At 39.4% G+C, this 14,971-nt stretch overlaps 1 non-coding gene across 1 annotated transcript; it reads left to right on the forward strand.

Annotated features, from left to right (window-relative positions):
- Nucleotides 1-14,507: 14,507 nt before the first annotated feature.
- Nucleotides 14,508-14,642, forward strand: LOC136130109 (small nucleolar RNA U109). Its single transcript, XR_010656308.1, has one exon. It is a non-coding gene; the product is annotated as a small nucleolar RNA U109 (small nucleolar RNA).
- Nucleotides 14,643-14,971: the final 329 nt, after the last annotated feature.

Here is a 14,971-nt window from a genome sequence, read left to right on the forward strand (position 1 = left end):
AAAATTAACATACAAACATCAGTTTCATGTCTATGCAATAACACACTATCCAAAGAGGAAATGAAGAAAAAAATTCTATTTATAATAGTCTCAAAAAGAATAAAATACTTAGGAATAAATTTAACCAAGGAGGTGAAAGATCTGTATGCTGAAAACTGTAAAACATTGATTAAAGAAAGTAAAGAAAACATGAATAAATGAGAATACATCACACACTCATGGATTGGAATAATTAATATTATTAAAATGTCCATGCTACCCAAAGTGATTTAAAGATTCAATACTATCCAAATCAAAATCCTACTGGCATTATTCACAGGCATATAAAAAATAATCCTAAAATTCATATAGTACCACAAAAGACCACAAAAGGACAAATTAAATCTTGAGAAGCAAAGGCAGAGCTGGGGCCATCACACTTCTTGATTTCAAAATATATTTCAAAGCTACAGTAATGAAAACAGTATGGTACAGGCATAAACACAGACATATAGTCCAATGGAACTGAATAGAGAGCCCCAAAATAAATCCACATATATATGGTGAACTGATCTTCCACAAGGGTGTCAAGAATACACAATGGGGAAGGGATAGTCTCTTTGATAAATGGTGTTGGGAAAACTAGATAATTGTATGCAAAGGAACGAAACTGAACCCCTATCTTACTCATAGACAAAATTAAAATCAAAATAGATTAGACTTAAGTGTAAGACCTGATACCATAAAACTTATAGATGAAAACATAGGAAGAGAGTTTCTTGACATTGGTCTTACTAATGATTTCTTGCATATGACACCAAAAGCACAGGTAACAATAGCAAAAATAGACAAGTGATACTACATCGAACTTAAAAGCTTCTGCACAGCAAAGGAAACAATGAAAATTAAAAGGCAATCTAAAAAATGGGAGAAAATAGTCACAAACCATGTATCTGACAAGGGGCTAATATCCAAAATATACAAGAAATTCCTACAACTCAAAAGCAAAAAACCCCAAAAAACTCAATTAGAAAATGGGCAAAGGACTTGAATAGACATTTGTCCAAAGAAGACATGAAAATGGCCAACCAGTATATGAAAAGGTGCTCAATATCACCAGTCATCAGGGAAATGCAAATCAAAACCACAATGAGATATCACCTCACCTGTTAAGATAGTTATTACAAAAAATAAATAAATAAAACATATTGGTGAGGATGTGGAGAAATTGGAACCCTTGCAGTTTTGAAAGTAAAATGTTGCAGCCACTTTGGAAAACTGTGTGGCGATTCCTCAAAAAATTAGAAATAGGACTACCAAATATGATCCAGCAATCCCATTTCTGGGTGTACATCCAAAATAATTGAAATCAAAACCTCAAAGAGATATCTGCACTGCCATATTTATTATACCATTTTCCACAAGAGCCAAGATATGTATGCAATCCACATGTCCGTTGACAGATGAATGGATAAGGAAAGTGTGGTATATTCATACAATGGAATATTATTCAAACTTAAAAAAGAAATATATCCTGCTACTTGTAACAGCATGGATAAACCAGGAGGACATTATATTAAATGAAATAAGCCAGTCACAGAAGGACAAATATTGCATGATTCCACTTAGGTATCTAAAGTAGGCAAACTCATAGAAGGAAAAATGGAATGGCAGTTGCCAGTAGCTGGGAGCAAGGGGAAATGAGGTGTTGTTGTTCAATGGGTATAAAGTTTCAGTTATGCAAGATGAATAAGTTCTAGAAATCTGCTGTATGACATACTGCCTATAGTTAACAATACTGCATTGAGCACCTAAACATTTGTTAAGAGAGTAGATCTCATGCTAAGTCTTCTTAACATACACACACACACACACACACACACACACACACACACACAAAACCAAAAACAAAGAGACACAAGGAAAATTTTGGAGGTGATGGATATATCTATTACCCTGATTGTGGTGATGATTTTGTGGGTGTATGCTTATGTCCAAACACATCAAATTGTATATATTAAATATGTACATTTTTTGTATTAATTATAACCTCAATAGAGCAGTTTTAGAAATAATGAAAATAATATTTTTTTCACAAAGGACCTCACAAGTTATGTAGCTGGTTGTGTTGGAATCGTATTCATTTTCTCACTCTCTCTAGCTGAATGGACAAAGTACTTCATATTTTTCAACTTCATCTCCTCATGTGTGAAGTGGTAATAGTGATAGCTCACTATATTTCTAGGAAGATTCAGTGAGATAATGTATGCAAAGCAGTTACCAATGCAAAGCACTTATTTGTGCCTGACACATGTTAAGCTTGCAATGAAGCCTGGCCTTTGTCATTATTATTTCTGGTTATGCAGGGTGCTGAGGCATGGGAGAATGCCACCAGCTATCTCGAATGTCAGGCAGGCAGATCACATCTATACTTACAGCTGCATTATTCCCCAGTCAAGGAATTTTGGCAGCAATATATAGAATATATGATCTAGGCCATAAGGCAAATCCCTCTTGCTCTATGAAATCTTTTCTCACAGCCCTCTGGATGCATAAAATATGTCCTAAGCCTTCCTCCTCTACTTCCCAGTAGCACCGGTACCCACACTCTGAACGAGGAGAGCCCTCAACTATCAGTGCTTCTCTGGTTTGTCACCCATCTCTGCCAACTTTAAAAAGTATCACAGATGCATCTCTTATCTTTGAACTTAGAACTTGCTGTGCTCTGGTTTGGAGCTGGGGTGAGAAACTTCCTCTCTAAAGAGTTACTTTTAGAAACTTATGTTTCTATTTTTAATTGGAAGACAAATTTGCACCATGTTCTCTGAAAAACTCTGGTTGCCTTTATTATGGCCTGTCTTTGCCTTCACCTTGGGCTCATTTCCAAAGTCAAAGGCAGCACAGGCAATCCTAGCACTAGTCTTCACTTCCTTTCCCAAATCCCCCAAGCTCTACGTTCTCCTTTTTCTTGTGTGGGCTGGAGCTCATGGGACTATTGCCTAGCTGCAAGGGACCCTAGTAATTCAGGGACACCTCTAAAATATTGGAAACATAATAAGAAAATTCAACTCTTTGATTTGAGAAAAGATTGCTCAGCAGGCAATATGAAAGGATGGTGGGAATATTGAAAAGAGACAGGCAGTAAGTTAGGGGAGAAATATCAAAATAAAAAGTAAAATGATGCAGGATATTATTATTTCAGCTTTGCCCTAGCTTCATATGACAACTCTCAAAAAAGAATACTAATGTAAGACAATGGAAGTAGGTGAAGAACTTCAAATTTTCTATATTTCTTTGTGGAATGGTTGCAAAAGGAAAATTACTTTTGATTATACAGCTCTGTCAGAATCTACTTTCTTATCTGGGGGTTGATACTTATACCACATTCAAAGTCTGGCAGCACGAGGATTTATGAAACTGGCATAAAAGAATAAAGGTGTTTAGATATAATCTCCTAAGGCAACAGGGAATTTTGTCAGATACAGGCACCCTGACTACATAGTGGGCTCCATACTGGAATTTGGGGCTGGGAGGCCATTAGAAAGAACAATATATTACAAGTCGAAGTAAAATTGAATTACTGTGCTATGAGCTAAACAAATCTTCCTCTTACCCATCATATCTCTTGGCTCTGTGACAATTTAAAGATGAAAGGTGATTTCTTTTGATGCGTTAAGTTTATGTCAAAAGTTGTGTCAAACTAAGTATGCAGAAAATAGTTTAAATACTATCGTGACTTTACTTTCCTAACACTGGGGGTTGAAGAACACAATATAATTTAGAACACTTTCTACAATTTCACTTAACCTTTGAGTCTGTCTGCGTATTAAGGTCTGATCATGTTCTACTTAGCTGGATGCCTTGGACTGGGATAGGAGCTACACCACTGACTCTGATTCACAATAGTCTCCAGCTTACCCTGCAATCTTGGGACTCGCCCACCTTCATAATTATATGAACCAATTCCTTATAATAAATCTCTTGTTGTATATGCACATCCTACTGGTTCTGTTTCTCTGACGAATCCTGACTAATTACCCCTTCCTTTGGATAATATAATGGAACAAGTTGTCTAAGCAAGAGGCACAATTCCTAACATCCTGACTTGGAACTGCTTGGGGCAAGAACTTGAACATTTCTTTGGTAAAAGAACTTATTAATCCTTTACTTCAGGTTAACATAATTTTTCTTTAGGAAAAAAAGCAAAAAGAACAAAACTGTCAAAGCTCCATGCTCTGTAAGAAAAGGAGTATCATATTGCCCTGTGGTCATCTGTTGAGAAGAAAACCAGCCCTTTGTGGATTATTAGAAGGACATGTGTAGCCATCAGCAGAATGTATCCCAGTTAGTAAGGGAATACAAAGACCATACAACTTTTTGTTTTCTGTTGCTTGCCTCCTATTTACAAAGGAAACTTAGAAATATCCTCTGTGAGACAATGTATAGTGTGTGTGTGTGTGTGTGTGTGTGTGTGTGTGGAGGGGGAGGGTGGGGTGGTCTATGTATATTATATGTGCATATTTGCCCAATCTCTTTCTTGCTTTTTCATGAACCTCAGTTTCTGACCCTATGCCTTAAATATCTTGATACCTGTATTTGTTAATCAACAGTTTTTAGTTCTTCTCCAAAATCTGTGTTGAGGTCTCATAATCATAAATTGCCCACCCCCCCAGAGTTTTATAAAATAGTATTTCTTTATTTCCAGAACAAGAAGCTTAAAACCTACGTTCTAGTATATTTCCTCAAAAAGATGCACAATCAGATCCAAGAGGAGATCCGCCAAGAGGAAGAAGGAACGGTGTAAGTTTCTCTGCTCTAACCCCGAAGCCTACTACAAGGTTAACCATTCTCCCTCTAACGATCACTCACAGGACCTCGGCAAACCTCTCAGCAGATTTCTGTGAATGAACAAGCTGAGTTCATAAAGCTCAGCCTTTAAATGGAGAGTATCATTAAGTTAGAAGACACAGAGGACCTGACCAAATTATCATACCCCTAAACCTGCCTTGTAACTGGAAAGCTAGAGAATTCTGAGCAAACTGTCTTCCCCTCAACAGTCCTGGATCCTTGCTGGCACTCTGATGCAGGCAGAAGGAGCACTGCAGTGGGAGACAGAGGCCTGGACTCCAGTCCCAATCCTCCTGTAATCTTAAACAAAAGAACAAACCAAAGTAGAGATTTTAAAAATTTGTAGCACATTCCTTCTTTTAAATGAAGGCTCACACCAAAATTCGGAATATAAAATAGATAAAGGTGGCAGTCACTGAAGGATTGCCCACAGGCCTCATGACAATTCCCCCAAATAATTAATGCACATTTTGTAAACCAATGTTCTTGATTTAGAAAGGTCCCCGATCTAGCTGCAAAGCCTTTTCATATAATACAGATTCCTGGGCTCTATTCCAGATCATCTGACTCAGAGTCTCAGAAAACTATACTTTCCACAAGCCCCTGGGTAATTTTTAAGGTACCCAGCTGGCTGACATGAATCAGTATTTGAAACTACGACGGTAGAATCTCTCAAATATTCTTTCAAGTGCTCAAAACAACAGCAACCAAATAAATGACATATGATTCCCTCTCCACAGTACCAGAGTATTTTTATTACCTTCACGTTACCATATTGAAAACAGATGGCTTATAAATCGTGCCATCATTCCACCTGGGCCAGACGTGCTTCTGTGATAACAGGCAAATAATGAATTATTTGCAAGGATTTTCCATCCCTAACTTAAAAGCTTCTTGCTTTTACCATGAGAAATTTTTTGCTGATTCTTTCAAATGATGTTATCTCTCCTGAGAGAGTAAAATGCATCTCACAAATAAATATAGATGTACCTACTGAGTCCTAATCCAGGGATGGTTACCAGCGTATTGAGAGTTCATTCCGGGGAAACACTGAAACCAAAAAATTTCACAGTGCCAACATTCCAAAAAGGAAATAACACATGTAAAGAAAGTGGTATGATTCCTTGTATATAATAAGCATTCAATGAATTTTAGCTCCTATGAGTTTTACTGTTTATTGTCATTATTAACAGAAATAGGTTAAGACACTTTCAGGTTGTCTAGGTCTGGCAAATTGTTTAGACAAGGAAGATTTGTGTGTATGTAATATACGTTTCATAAAATTAGCACTCAAAATTTGCTTTAACTACCTCTGATAAAAGGAGAGGGACATGTTTGGACTCTACAGCAGTAGTTCTCTATTTTTAGCATGTATCAGGATCACCTGGAAGGCTTCTTAAAAGGCAGATTGCTGGGCTCCCCCTAGACTTTCTGATTCAGTAAGTCCTAGAAATGGCCTGAGAATTTGCATTCCTAACTAGATCCCCTGCGATGCTGATGCTGCTGGTGCAGGAGTGCACCTCGAGGAGCACTGCACTAATGTAGGCTTCATACTCCGTGATGCTTAGAGGAATGTCCTTTGTGCCCAAGGCCAAAGGCTATGATTGGGGAGGAATTGTCCTTACAATCTTCAGTTATGTGTAACAGCTGCATTCTGAGCTGAAACTGGTTAATCAAAAACATATCCAAATGCCCCAGGTCTTTATGACATGCGGTGTAATGACCAGATTATTTTCTGTTACGAAATTGACAAATACAACTCACACTTCTTGATGCAGTAATTTATTGGCTTAAGTAATTGGGAAATCCACGCACAGGTGGATGCAAGGCACAGCACCGTATGTTCCGAGTTTCCACTCTCTTCATCTCTTGGTTCTGTTTGTCGGCCCTCCTCTATGCGGGCTGACATCAGTGTCTCCTGCCACAGACAGCTCTTTCTTCAAGAGGTAAAAGAGAAGGAATCTCACAGCTCATGATCCACCAGGAAGAGAGATGCACTGTCTCCCCGTATCCTCCAATGAAATCACATAGAGGATCCATGTTGGCCATACTGGAAACACACGCCCACATTTTGGACCAATCACTGAACAGAGGGAACAGGCGCCAGGATTGGCCAGCCCTTGGTCACGTGCTCATACAGTGGTTGGGAGGAGATAGAACGCTTTGAGTGGTGGTCGCGGCAGAAGCGAGTGTGTAGGGGCAGTCGGTACCACAACAGGAAAACAAAGTATTTAACAAAGACTTTGTGTTGAAAATGGAGACTAAATACCTGGAATGGAGACAAGAGAACAGTATAAACGCTGAAGACAAGGAGCTGAGACCAGAAGAGAAGTCAACTCCGGTGCCAGTGATGTCAGAACTGTGTAAGATCCCTGCCCTGGCACCCTCTGACAAACTCTTCCCAGGAAACATTCTTTCCGTTTGATGATTCCATGTTCCTGTTACCGTGGGGCCTCCTCTAGCCTGGAATTCTGTGTCCTGCTGCTGTCATCCCAGAACTAGTTAACTCGTAAGCTTTCATCACATACTGAATACTCAGTATATTTATTGAGGAAATCAATGAAGAGCGAAAAAAAAGAAGGAACCAACAACTTGAATTTGGGTAAGTCAAGTGAAGTTTCTGAGCTCTTTTTTTTTTTCACCTTTAAAAAAAAGGAACATTTTCTGGTTATTCTTAAGAGTAGTTTTGAGAATTAAGCATAATACATATGTGCCTCTGAAAATTGACAATAAAAACAGATGTAAGGTGTTGTCCTCAATGATGTTGTGCAAGATTTGTTGGTGGCCTGCATATCAAGACATTTCTTAATATTGCAAAGTAAAAAGCCAGTAATATTGCCTGATTTAGCTCTCCAGAACAACTCAAATGTTAGAATGGTCATTTATTTCTTCACCTAACCAGGGCTTCTGAGCTCTGGCAGTATATACAAATGACATGGGGAGCTTTGTAACGTTTTGCTACCTAGCTCAACCCGGAGGTTTTGCTTAAAATAACGCAGGTTGGAGGGCTAGGCATATGTATGGTTTTAATTTCCCCAGGTGATTCTTATGTGCAGCTAGGGTTAAGAAGCACAGACCGCAACACGGGATTGCCTCATTGGTACCTAAGTGCTTCTCTCTGCTTGCTTCTTGAAAATAGGCCTCTCACTTGATTTCAGGTGAGGGTTGCTTTTTTTTTTTTTTTTTTTTTTTTTTGCGGTACGCGGGCCTCTCACAGCCGTGGCCTCTTCCGCCGCGGAGCACAGGCTCCGGACGCGCAGGCCCAGCGGCCGCGGCACGCGGGATCCTCCCGGACCGGGGCACGAACCCGCGCCCCCCCGCATCGTCAGGCGGACTCCCAACCACTGCGCCACCAGGGAAGCCCTTCAGGTGAGTTTTTAAACCTCAGGTGCGGTACATGAAATTGTCATTTCCCTTAAATCAGCATCCTCCCCTTCAAGAGTATGACAGGCCAGTTTTGCAACAGTCTCTCAAGCAGAAATTCTCTTCCAAATGTGCCTTTCTTGCAGGGATCTGACCAATATAAAAATAAAGTAAGACAATTTAACCCTGTAGCTAAATTGATGACATACATGAGAGATGAAATTTTTGTCTACGAGCTTTGCAGTTTTTAAAATTTACTCCTGTTTCTAAATACTTAACAGATTAAAAGAATGAGGCGCAGAGGCCAATTTAACTTAATCCTGAAACCTTGTAATCCGAGTACCAATTACAGATGTAGTCTCAATTTATCATATATTCTTTGCAGAAGGTCACTGGGTTGGGGTTGGGCTAGACCATTCCTTTTGCTGCATCCGATTAAAATATTATTTACTGCCTACTGTGTTCCTGGCAAAGGGTTGTTGTTCGTTTTAGTGGGAAAGAGGGAAGGTAAACAAATATGGAAACAAAGACAAGTACTCCAGCTTTGTGCTCTCATGGGAACGTTGCAAGGTCTGCTTTTCTAGGATAGGGTTTTTCAACTGCAACAATTTTGTAGACAATTAATGTTAATAACCACCGTAACAGTAATGAATAATATTAATTTGAAGTATGCTGTCACTGTGTTCCAAGCACTGCTTCAGGATTGGGAATATAGGATTCTATTTAATTCTCACAACTCAGAGTTGAGATAATTCACTCATGGTCGTATTGGTAGTAACTGACAGCCCGGATTCAATTCCAGGTCTTCCTTCCTCTGGAATAATGGGCTGTAGAGTGTGCCCTTTCTTAAGAACGTTTTTTGAGAAAGTTGGAGTTCTGAGAGGTAGGGTGTGCATGAGGCATAGAGGTAACTGTGGATTTCAGTGTGTTTTAACATTGAGGCACGAGGGTCCTGATCTTACATAACAACCCTGGGATGAAAGCCCATGTGTTCCAGCTCCCAGCCCAGTGCTGCCGCCTCAGCTCCCCAAGAGCATTCTAGTATCAAATTCCCAGTATGTCAGGGCTGGGCTTGGCACTGTCTATAAAATGGGCACCACTCTTCCAGAGGAGTATAGCCCAATAAATGAATCCCAGAAAGTCTTCCCCACTAGGAATTTATGCTTTACCAAATTAGCAGTTTTTAATTGGTAGGCAGATTTCTGGGGGTCCTTACAGAACAAAAGGAACAGCAATTGTGAATGGGCCTTGGGAATGTTTTAAAATTCCACATGAAGTTTTGCTTATGAAAGAAGATTTCACTGAGAAGCAATTTGGACACAGGTCACCTCCTATACCACCAGCCCTCTTGGCACACAAGCCCTTTGTTTGTTCCTCTAGTGCACCAAGGTTCCTCCTACCCCTGGGTCTTGGCATATGCCATCACTCTTGCCAGAAGTGTTCAACTCCCCAACTTTCTGCTCCCCTACAACCCTCAGAAAGAAAACTACATCATGCCAACAAAGTCATCAAATCTCTTTTCAAATGTCACTTACTCAGGAAACCCTCCTGACTTCTCTGAGGAGGCCAAATCCCCCTACTGTTAATTCATAGTCTCCATGAATTCATTTGGGGGAACATACATATATTTTTTAATTAACTAATTTATTTATTTTTTGTTGCATTGGGTCTTCATTGCTGTGCACGGGCTTTCTTTTTAGTTGCGGTGAGTGGGGGGCCCCTCTTCTTTGCGGTGTGTGGGCTTCTCATTGCAGTGGCTTCTCTTGCTGCGGAGCACGGGCTCCAGGTGCCCGGGCTTCAGTAGTTGTGGCACGTGGGCTCAGTAGTTGTGGCTCACGGGCTCTAGAGCACAGCCTCAGTAGTTGTGGCGCACGGACTTAGTTGCTCCGCGGCATGTGGGATCTTCTGGGACCAGGGCTTGAACCCATGTTCCCTGCATCAGCAAGCTAATTCTTAACCACTGCGCCACCTGGGAAGCCCCGGAACATGTATTTTTCAGTTCCTTCTTTAGGAAGGAATTAGGCACAGTTCTTTGCATCAGGAACACATGAAATGTTACAAACAAGGTCTCTGCTCTTAACAAAGGATAATTGTTTTGATTGTGCTGTTACGGAAAGTGGGGTCCAGCTGCTCGCTGCTCTGAAGCCAATAAAGAGGCAAGGTTGGTGGGAAGGAAAGTAAGTTTGCTTTATTTCGGAGGCTGGCAACCTGAGCGGGGTGGGGGCAGACTCCTGTCCAAAGCTGACTCCCCTCCCGCCCCACACCCCTCACCCCCAACAATCAGGGGGCTAGAGCTTTTATAGATGGAGGGAGGGAGCTACATGCAGAAACGGCACAGTCAGCTCTGACAGTCGTCTTGAACTTGGTCATGCCATGGTCTGATCCGCGTCGTCCTGATTGCTTTGAGTACAGTTAATGTTTAGTTCCAGGGTCACTTTGTTCCCACTTCTTTGAGGCCAGTTCTCAGAATGGTGGCAGCTTATGGCATGGCTACAGTCTGGTCATCATGTAGTTAACTTCTTCCACATGGTAGTGGTTTCAGCATCTACAAGACAGCTCACAGGATATGGCTCAGCATATTATCTGTAGCCCTTGAGGAGGAACTAGAGGTCCTTGACTTTGCTTAATGGCTAAACTATTATTGTTTGTCCTGTTTGACTGCTTTCCTTTGCTTCTGCATTTTCTCACTTCTCTGATTAAACTTATGCTTTGGCTGAAGTTTTTCTACAAACAAAAGACAAGCAAGGGAGATTGGGATTTACATATACACACTACTATATATAAAATAGATAATTAATAAGAGCCTACTATATAGCACAGGGAACTCAATACTCTGTAATGACCTATATGGGGAAAGTATCTAAAAAAAGAGTGGATATATATATATAACTGTTTCACTTTGCTGTACAGAAGAGACTAACACAACATTTTAAATCAACTACACTCCAATGAGCATTAGGAAATAAAAGGGCAGGCGGAGGACATGGGTAGTGGGGAGGACCGTAGGGTCCTGCTCCGGTTCAGTGCTAGGCTGAATAATGCGTAATTAGTCATTCTAAACACAAAAGAACTCATCACTTCTTGTGGTTACAGTAATATTAAATGAGACTAATAAAATAAAATAAATTAGGGTAACATGTTGGAGCACTGTTTTCTTAATTTAGGTGGAGTCATAGGAAAAGCCTCTCTGAGGAAGTAATGGCTGATTGAGAGCCAAAACATGAGAAGTCAGCAATGGGAAGAACTGGAGTGAGAGCATCCCAGGAAGGGAAGAGCAGGTGCAAAGGCCCTGACATAGGAGTAAAGGTGCTACAACTGAGGCAGAGAAAGAAGGTGTAGCCACTAGAAATAGAGCATGGAAATATATGGGAGGCTGTGTGTGAAGGTTGAGCCAGATGACTTCTTTACTGGAAATGGAAGAAATCATGGTCTTATTCTGGGAGTGGTAGAAAGTCAGTGGAAAGTCTTAAATAAGGGGATGATTTGACATTATGAATATTTTAAGAAGTCATTGGCGGCTGAGAGCATTGTTTCAAGGGCAACAGACGGTAAGAGCAGTTAGGAAGTAGTTTCATTCTAGTTTTTAATCAAGTTAAGAGATAATGACGCCAGTTGGAATGATAACAGTATACATGAAGGGAAGCATTGGGAATTGGGATATAATTTGGAAGTTGAATCAGTAGAACTTCCTAATGGCTTAAAATGATGTGAAAGTGTAGAAGAAAAGAATCGAAATTCTTTGGTTTTTGGCTTGAGCATAGGCAGTGCCCATCATCTAAGATGGGGAATTCTGGGGAAGAAGTAGATGGGGAAGTAGGCATCTTGGGAATCAGTAGTTCTATTTTATATGTTTTAGGTGCATGTTAGATAGTCAGGTGGCATTGTCAAGTGGACAGTTGAGCCCTGAGATAGACAACAGTCATGATGAGTGAAATTAACTTGGATGTCAGCCTACTGATGACATTATGGCCCTGAGGTCTGATGAGTTCACTTAGGAAGAGAACAATGAATCATGAGTTCTAAGACTGAACCCTAGAGCACTCCAAAGTTAAAAGTTGAGCAGAGAACGAGCAAATGAGACAGAAAATAACCAGTGAGGTAGGAAGAGAAAGAAAGAAACAAACCAAAACCAGAAAGTATAGTGTCCTTGAAGCTATATCAATGAAAATACCTTAAAGATTAAGGGAAACATCTGTAACTTTTATTGCAGACGCCTTAAATGAGGATTCGCTGTTTTGCAGATGAGAAAAATGTCCTTTGACAATGAATCAAATGTTTGAGCCTCAGGGAGGGAGTCTACCTAAGGGCCCTAAAAGGGGATGAGTAATACAATAAGTTTTTTTGAGTTTGAAGGATAAATAAATGCTTGAATGATAAATGATTATTTTCCTTAGAGATTGGTCAGCCTGGAGTAATGGACCCTGCATGCAGGAAAAAGATCTCTGGGCAGAGATTCTGCACATCACAGAGAGATGAAGCTGAACAGGCTCATACGTACAGACCCAAAGAGCAAATGTTCCATGGTAGTTGGTCCAGACCTTTTCATCTTTGCTTAAAACCTCTGCCACCTACTGCTAACTACTCCAGCTTTGACTTCCCTCTGCCTTAGGCTATGAATCATATCCATGTGACTCTTACCTGGGAATTAGAATGTCTGTCTGTGTGTGTGTGTGTGTATAAAATACACATATATGTATATCTAATATGTTTGTGTGTATTACATGTATATGTATAATATATATACTATATATGATATGTATATATATACACAAACATATTATACGTATATCTTACTTGGAAATTATATACATGTATATATATTATATATAATATCCTATCTATATACAATATATATAACATGTATATGTGTACACATATTTTATATATATCTTACTAGAAAATTATATATGTGTATACATATAATATATCCTATTTATATGTAATATATGCTATATATAAGTGTGTGTGTTTGTATGGGATATAGCTGTTTTTCTTCACCTGATCAACCTATCTATAATAGTAATGATAATAATGATCTAAGTCCTCAATTATTACGCCTACACTGTATCAGGCTTTGTTGGAAAATTCACAAACCATGAGGTCTTTCTGGCAAATAGTAGAGAAATTACTGAGTTATACAGATAATTTAATAAGTTTGCATAACTAGTATAATTCTCTCCAGAATTAATATTCCTCTTCCATAATAAGTTTCTTTCAGAATCAGTCACCCAAATAACTCTCAGTACTCTGCTTTGTTTTATCCCCACAGACTTAGCTCATCTCTTATTACTTCTAGATACCTACATAAAAATAAGTTATAAAGCTTTTCTTTCTTTTTTTCCAGGAATTTACTGTACATCAAGAGACTGGCAAAGATAATTTATAACCATTCTCAGTTTTGGTTGCTCTTTTTCCTTTCCACACTGGCTGCTGTCAATTTTCACTATCCAGATAAGCATTATACATGAAGATAAGAGTGTTAGAAATGAGACTGCTTCACAGTTGTTACCCAATATTTGTATGAGTAATCGTCCTGCTCCCATGAGTATAATTTGATCTTGGGGCACTAAAACCATTCCCAGTAATGAGTAGATGTAAAACACCACCCCTAAATGCTGGCTGATTTTAAAGGAAATAATTATATGATACTTTTTTGAAAATACGGTAAGGATTTTTTAATATACCTAAGTGTTTTGAAAATTACTTAACTGGTCTTTAGTTTACTCCATACGTGGTAAGTAAAACCATATCAGAAAATAAGATACCTTGTCAGTTGTTTTCTATTTGAAAATAATGTTCTCTCCAAGTATAACTAGATTAAACTTTTCTGAGCAGAAAAATAAATTCACAAGGGCTTTTTCTGAGGTTCTCTTCATTTTGACAGTTATATGAAATGCTATGGAAATCAGACCTTTTGGGGGGCAAAATTAAAAACTCAAACCGGATTACCCAAAAGGGGAACTGAAATACTCAAGGTTGGTTTGTTTGGGGCCTGGATGAAACTTGGGGCCTTCTTCTCATCTCAGAGCTTCTCTCCTATGTAATCTTCCATCTCAAGTACCCTTTTCCCATACAGTGGCATTTCTACTAAATTCCATAATCCCAGTGGGAACAATGCCCCTCTTTTCTCAAACTTGCGACAAATTCCTGGCATTGCTTTTGTTCCAACAGATTTGGGCCATTTCATGGTGGTCAGGAGGTTGAAACTTTCTGATGGGCCAAGCTATTACAATGTACAAACCACCTAAAATAAATTAATAATAGAGAAGGATAGTTTCCCAAAAGAAAAGGGGAACTTTATTTTAAAAAATCAGGGATTGCATGTGGAAATGTCTGCTCCTCATTCCTTTGGAAGCAGGAACACATCCATAACATGCTACATTAAAAAAGGAGTTCTCAGGGCTGCCAACCTTACAGTAGAGGTTGAGTAGTAGTATATTTCTCCTACATGAAAAAAAAAAAAAAAAAAAAAATCAGGGATTGTTGGTTTGGGGTAGGCCTTTTTTTTTTTTTTTTTTTTTTTGCGTGGCTGAGCAAATATTTGTAGTGTCTAAGTATATTCATTTCATTTTTCTTTGGGAATCACAGGAAAGTGTATCAGCTTGATCCTCATGTCTGCCTTGACAGGCTCTGGAATTGGGGTGCTTGGTTTTACTCTGAATACAGTCGCTGAAGGCAGCAAGGCAGAGTAGTTAAGATCCCTGCTGCAGTCAGACAGGCTCTGGCTAGCTGTGTGACCTTGGACAAATCACTTAACTTCTCTGAACCTCAGGATTCTTGC

This window comes from Phocoena phocoena, chromosome 10, assembly GCF_963924675.1.
Source record: "Phocoena phocoena chromosome 10, mPhoPho1.1, whole genome shotgun sequence".
NCBI lineage: Eukaryota > Metazoa > Chordata > Mammalia > Artiodactyla > Phocoenidae > Phocoena > Phocoena phocoena.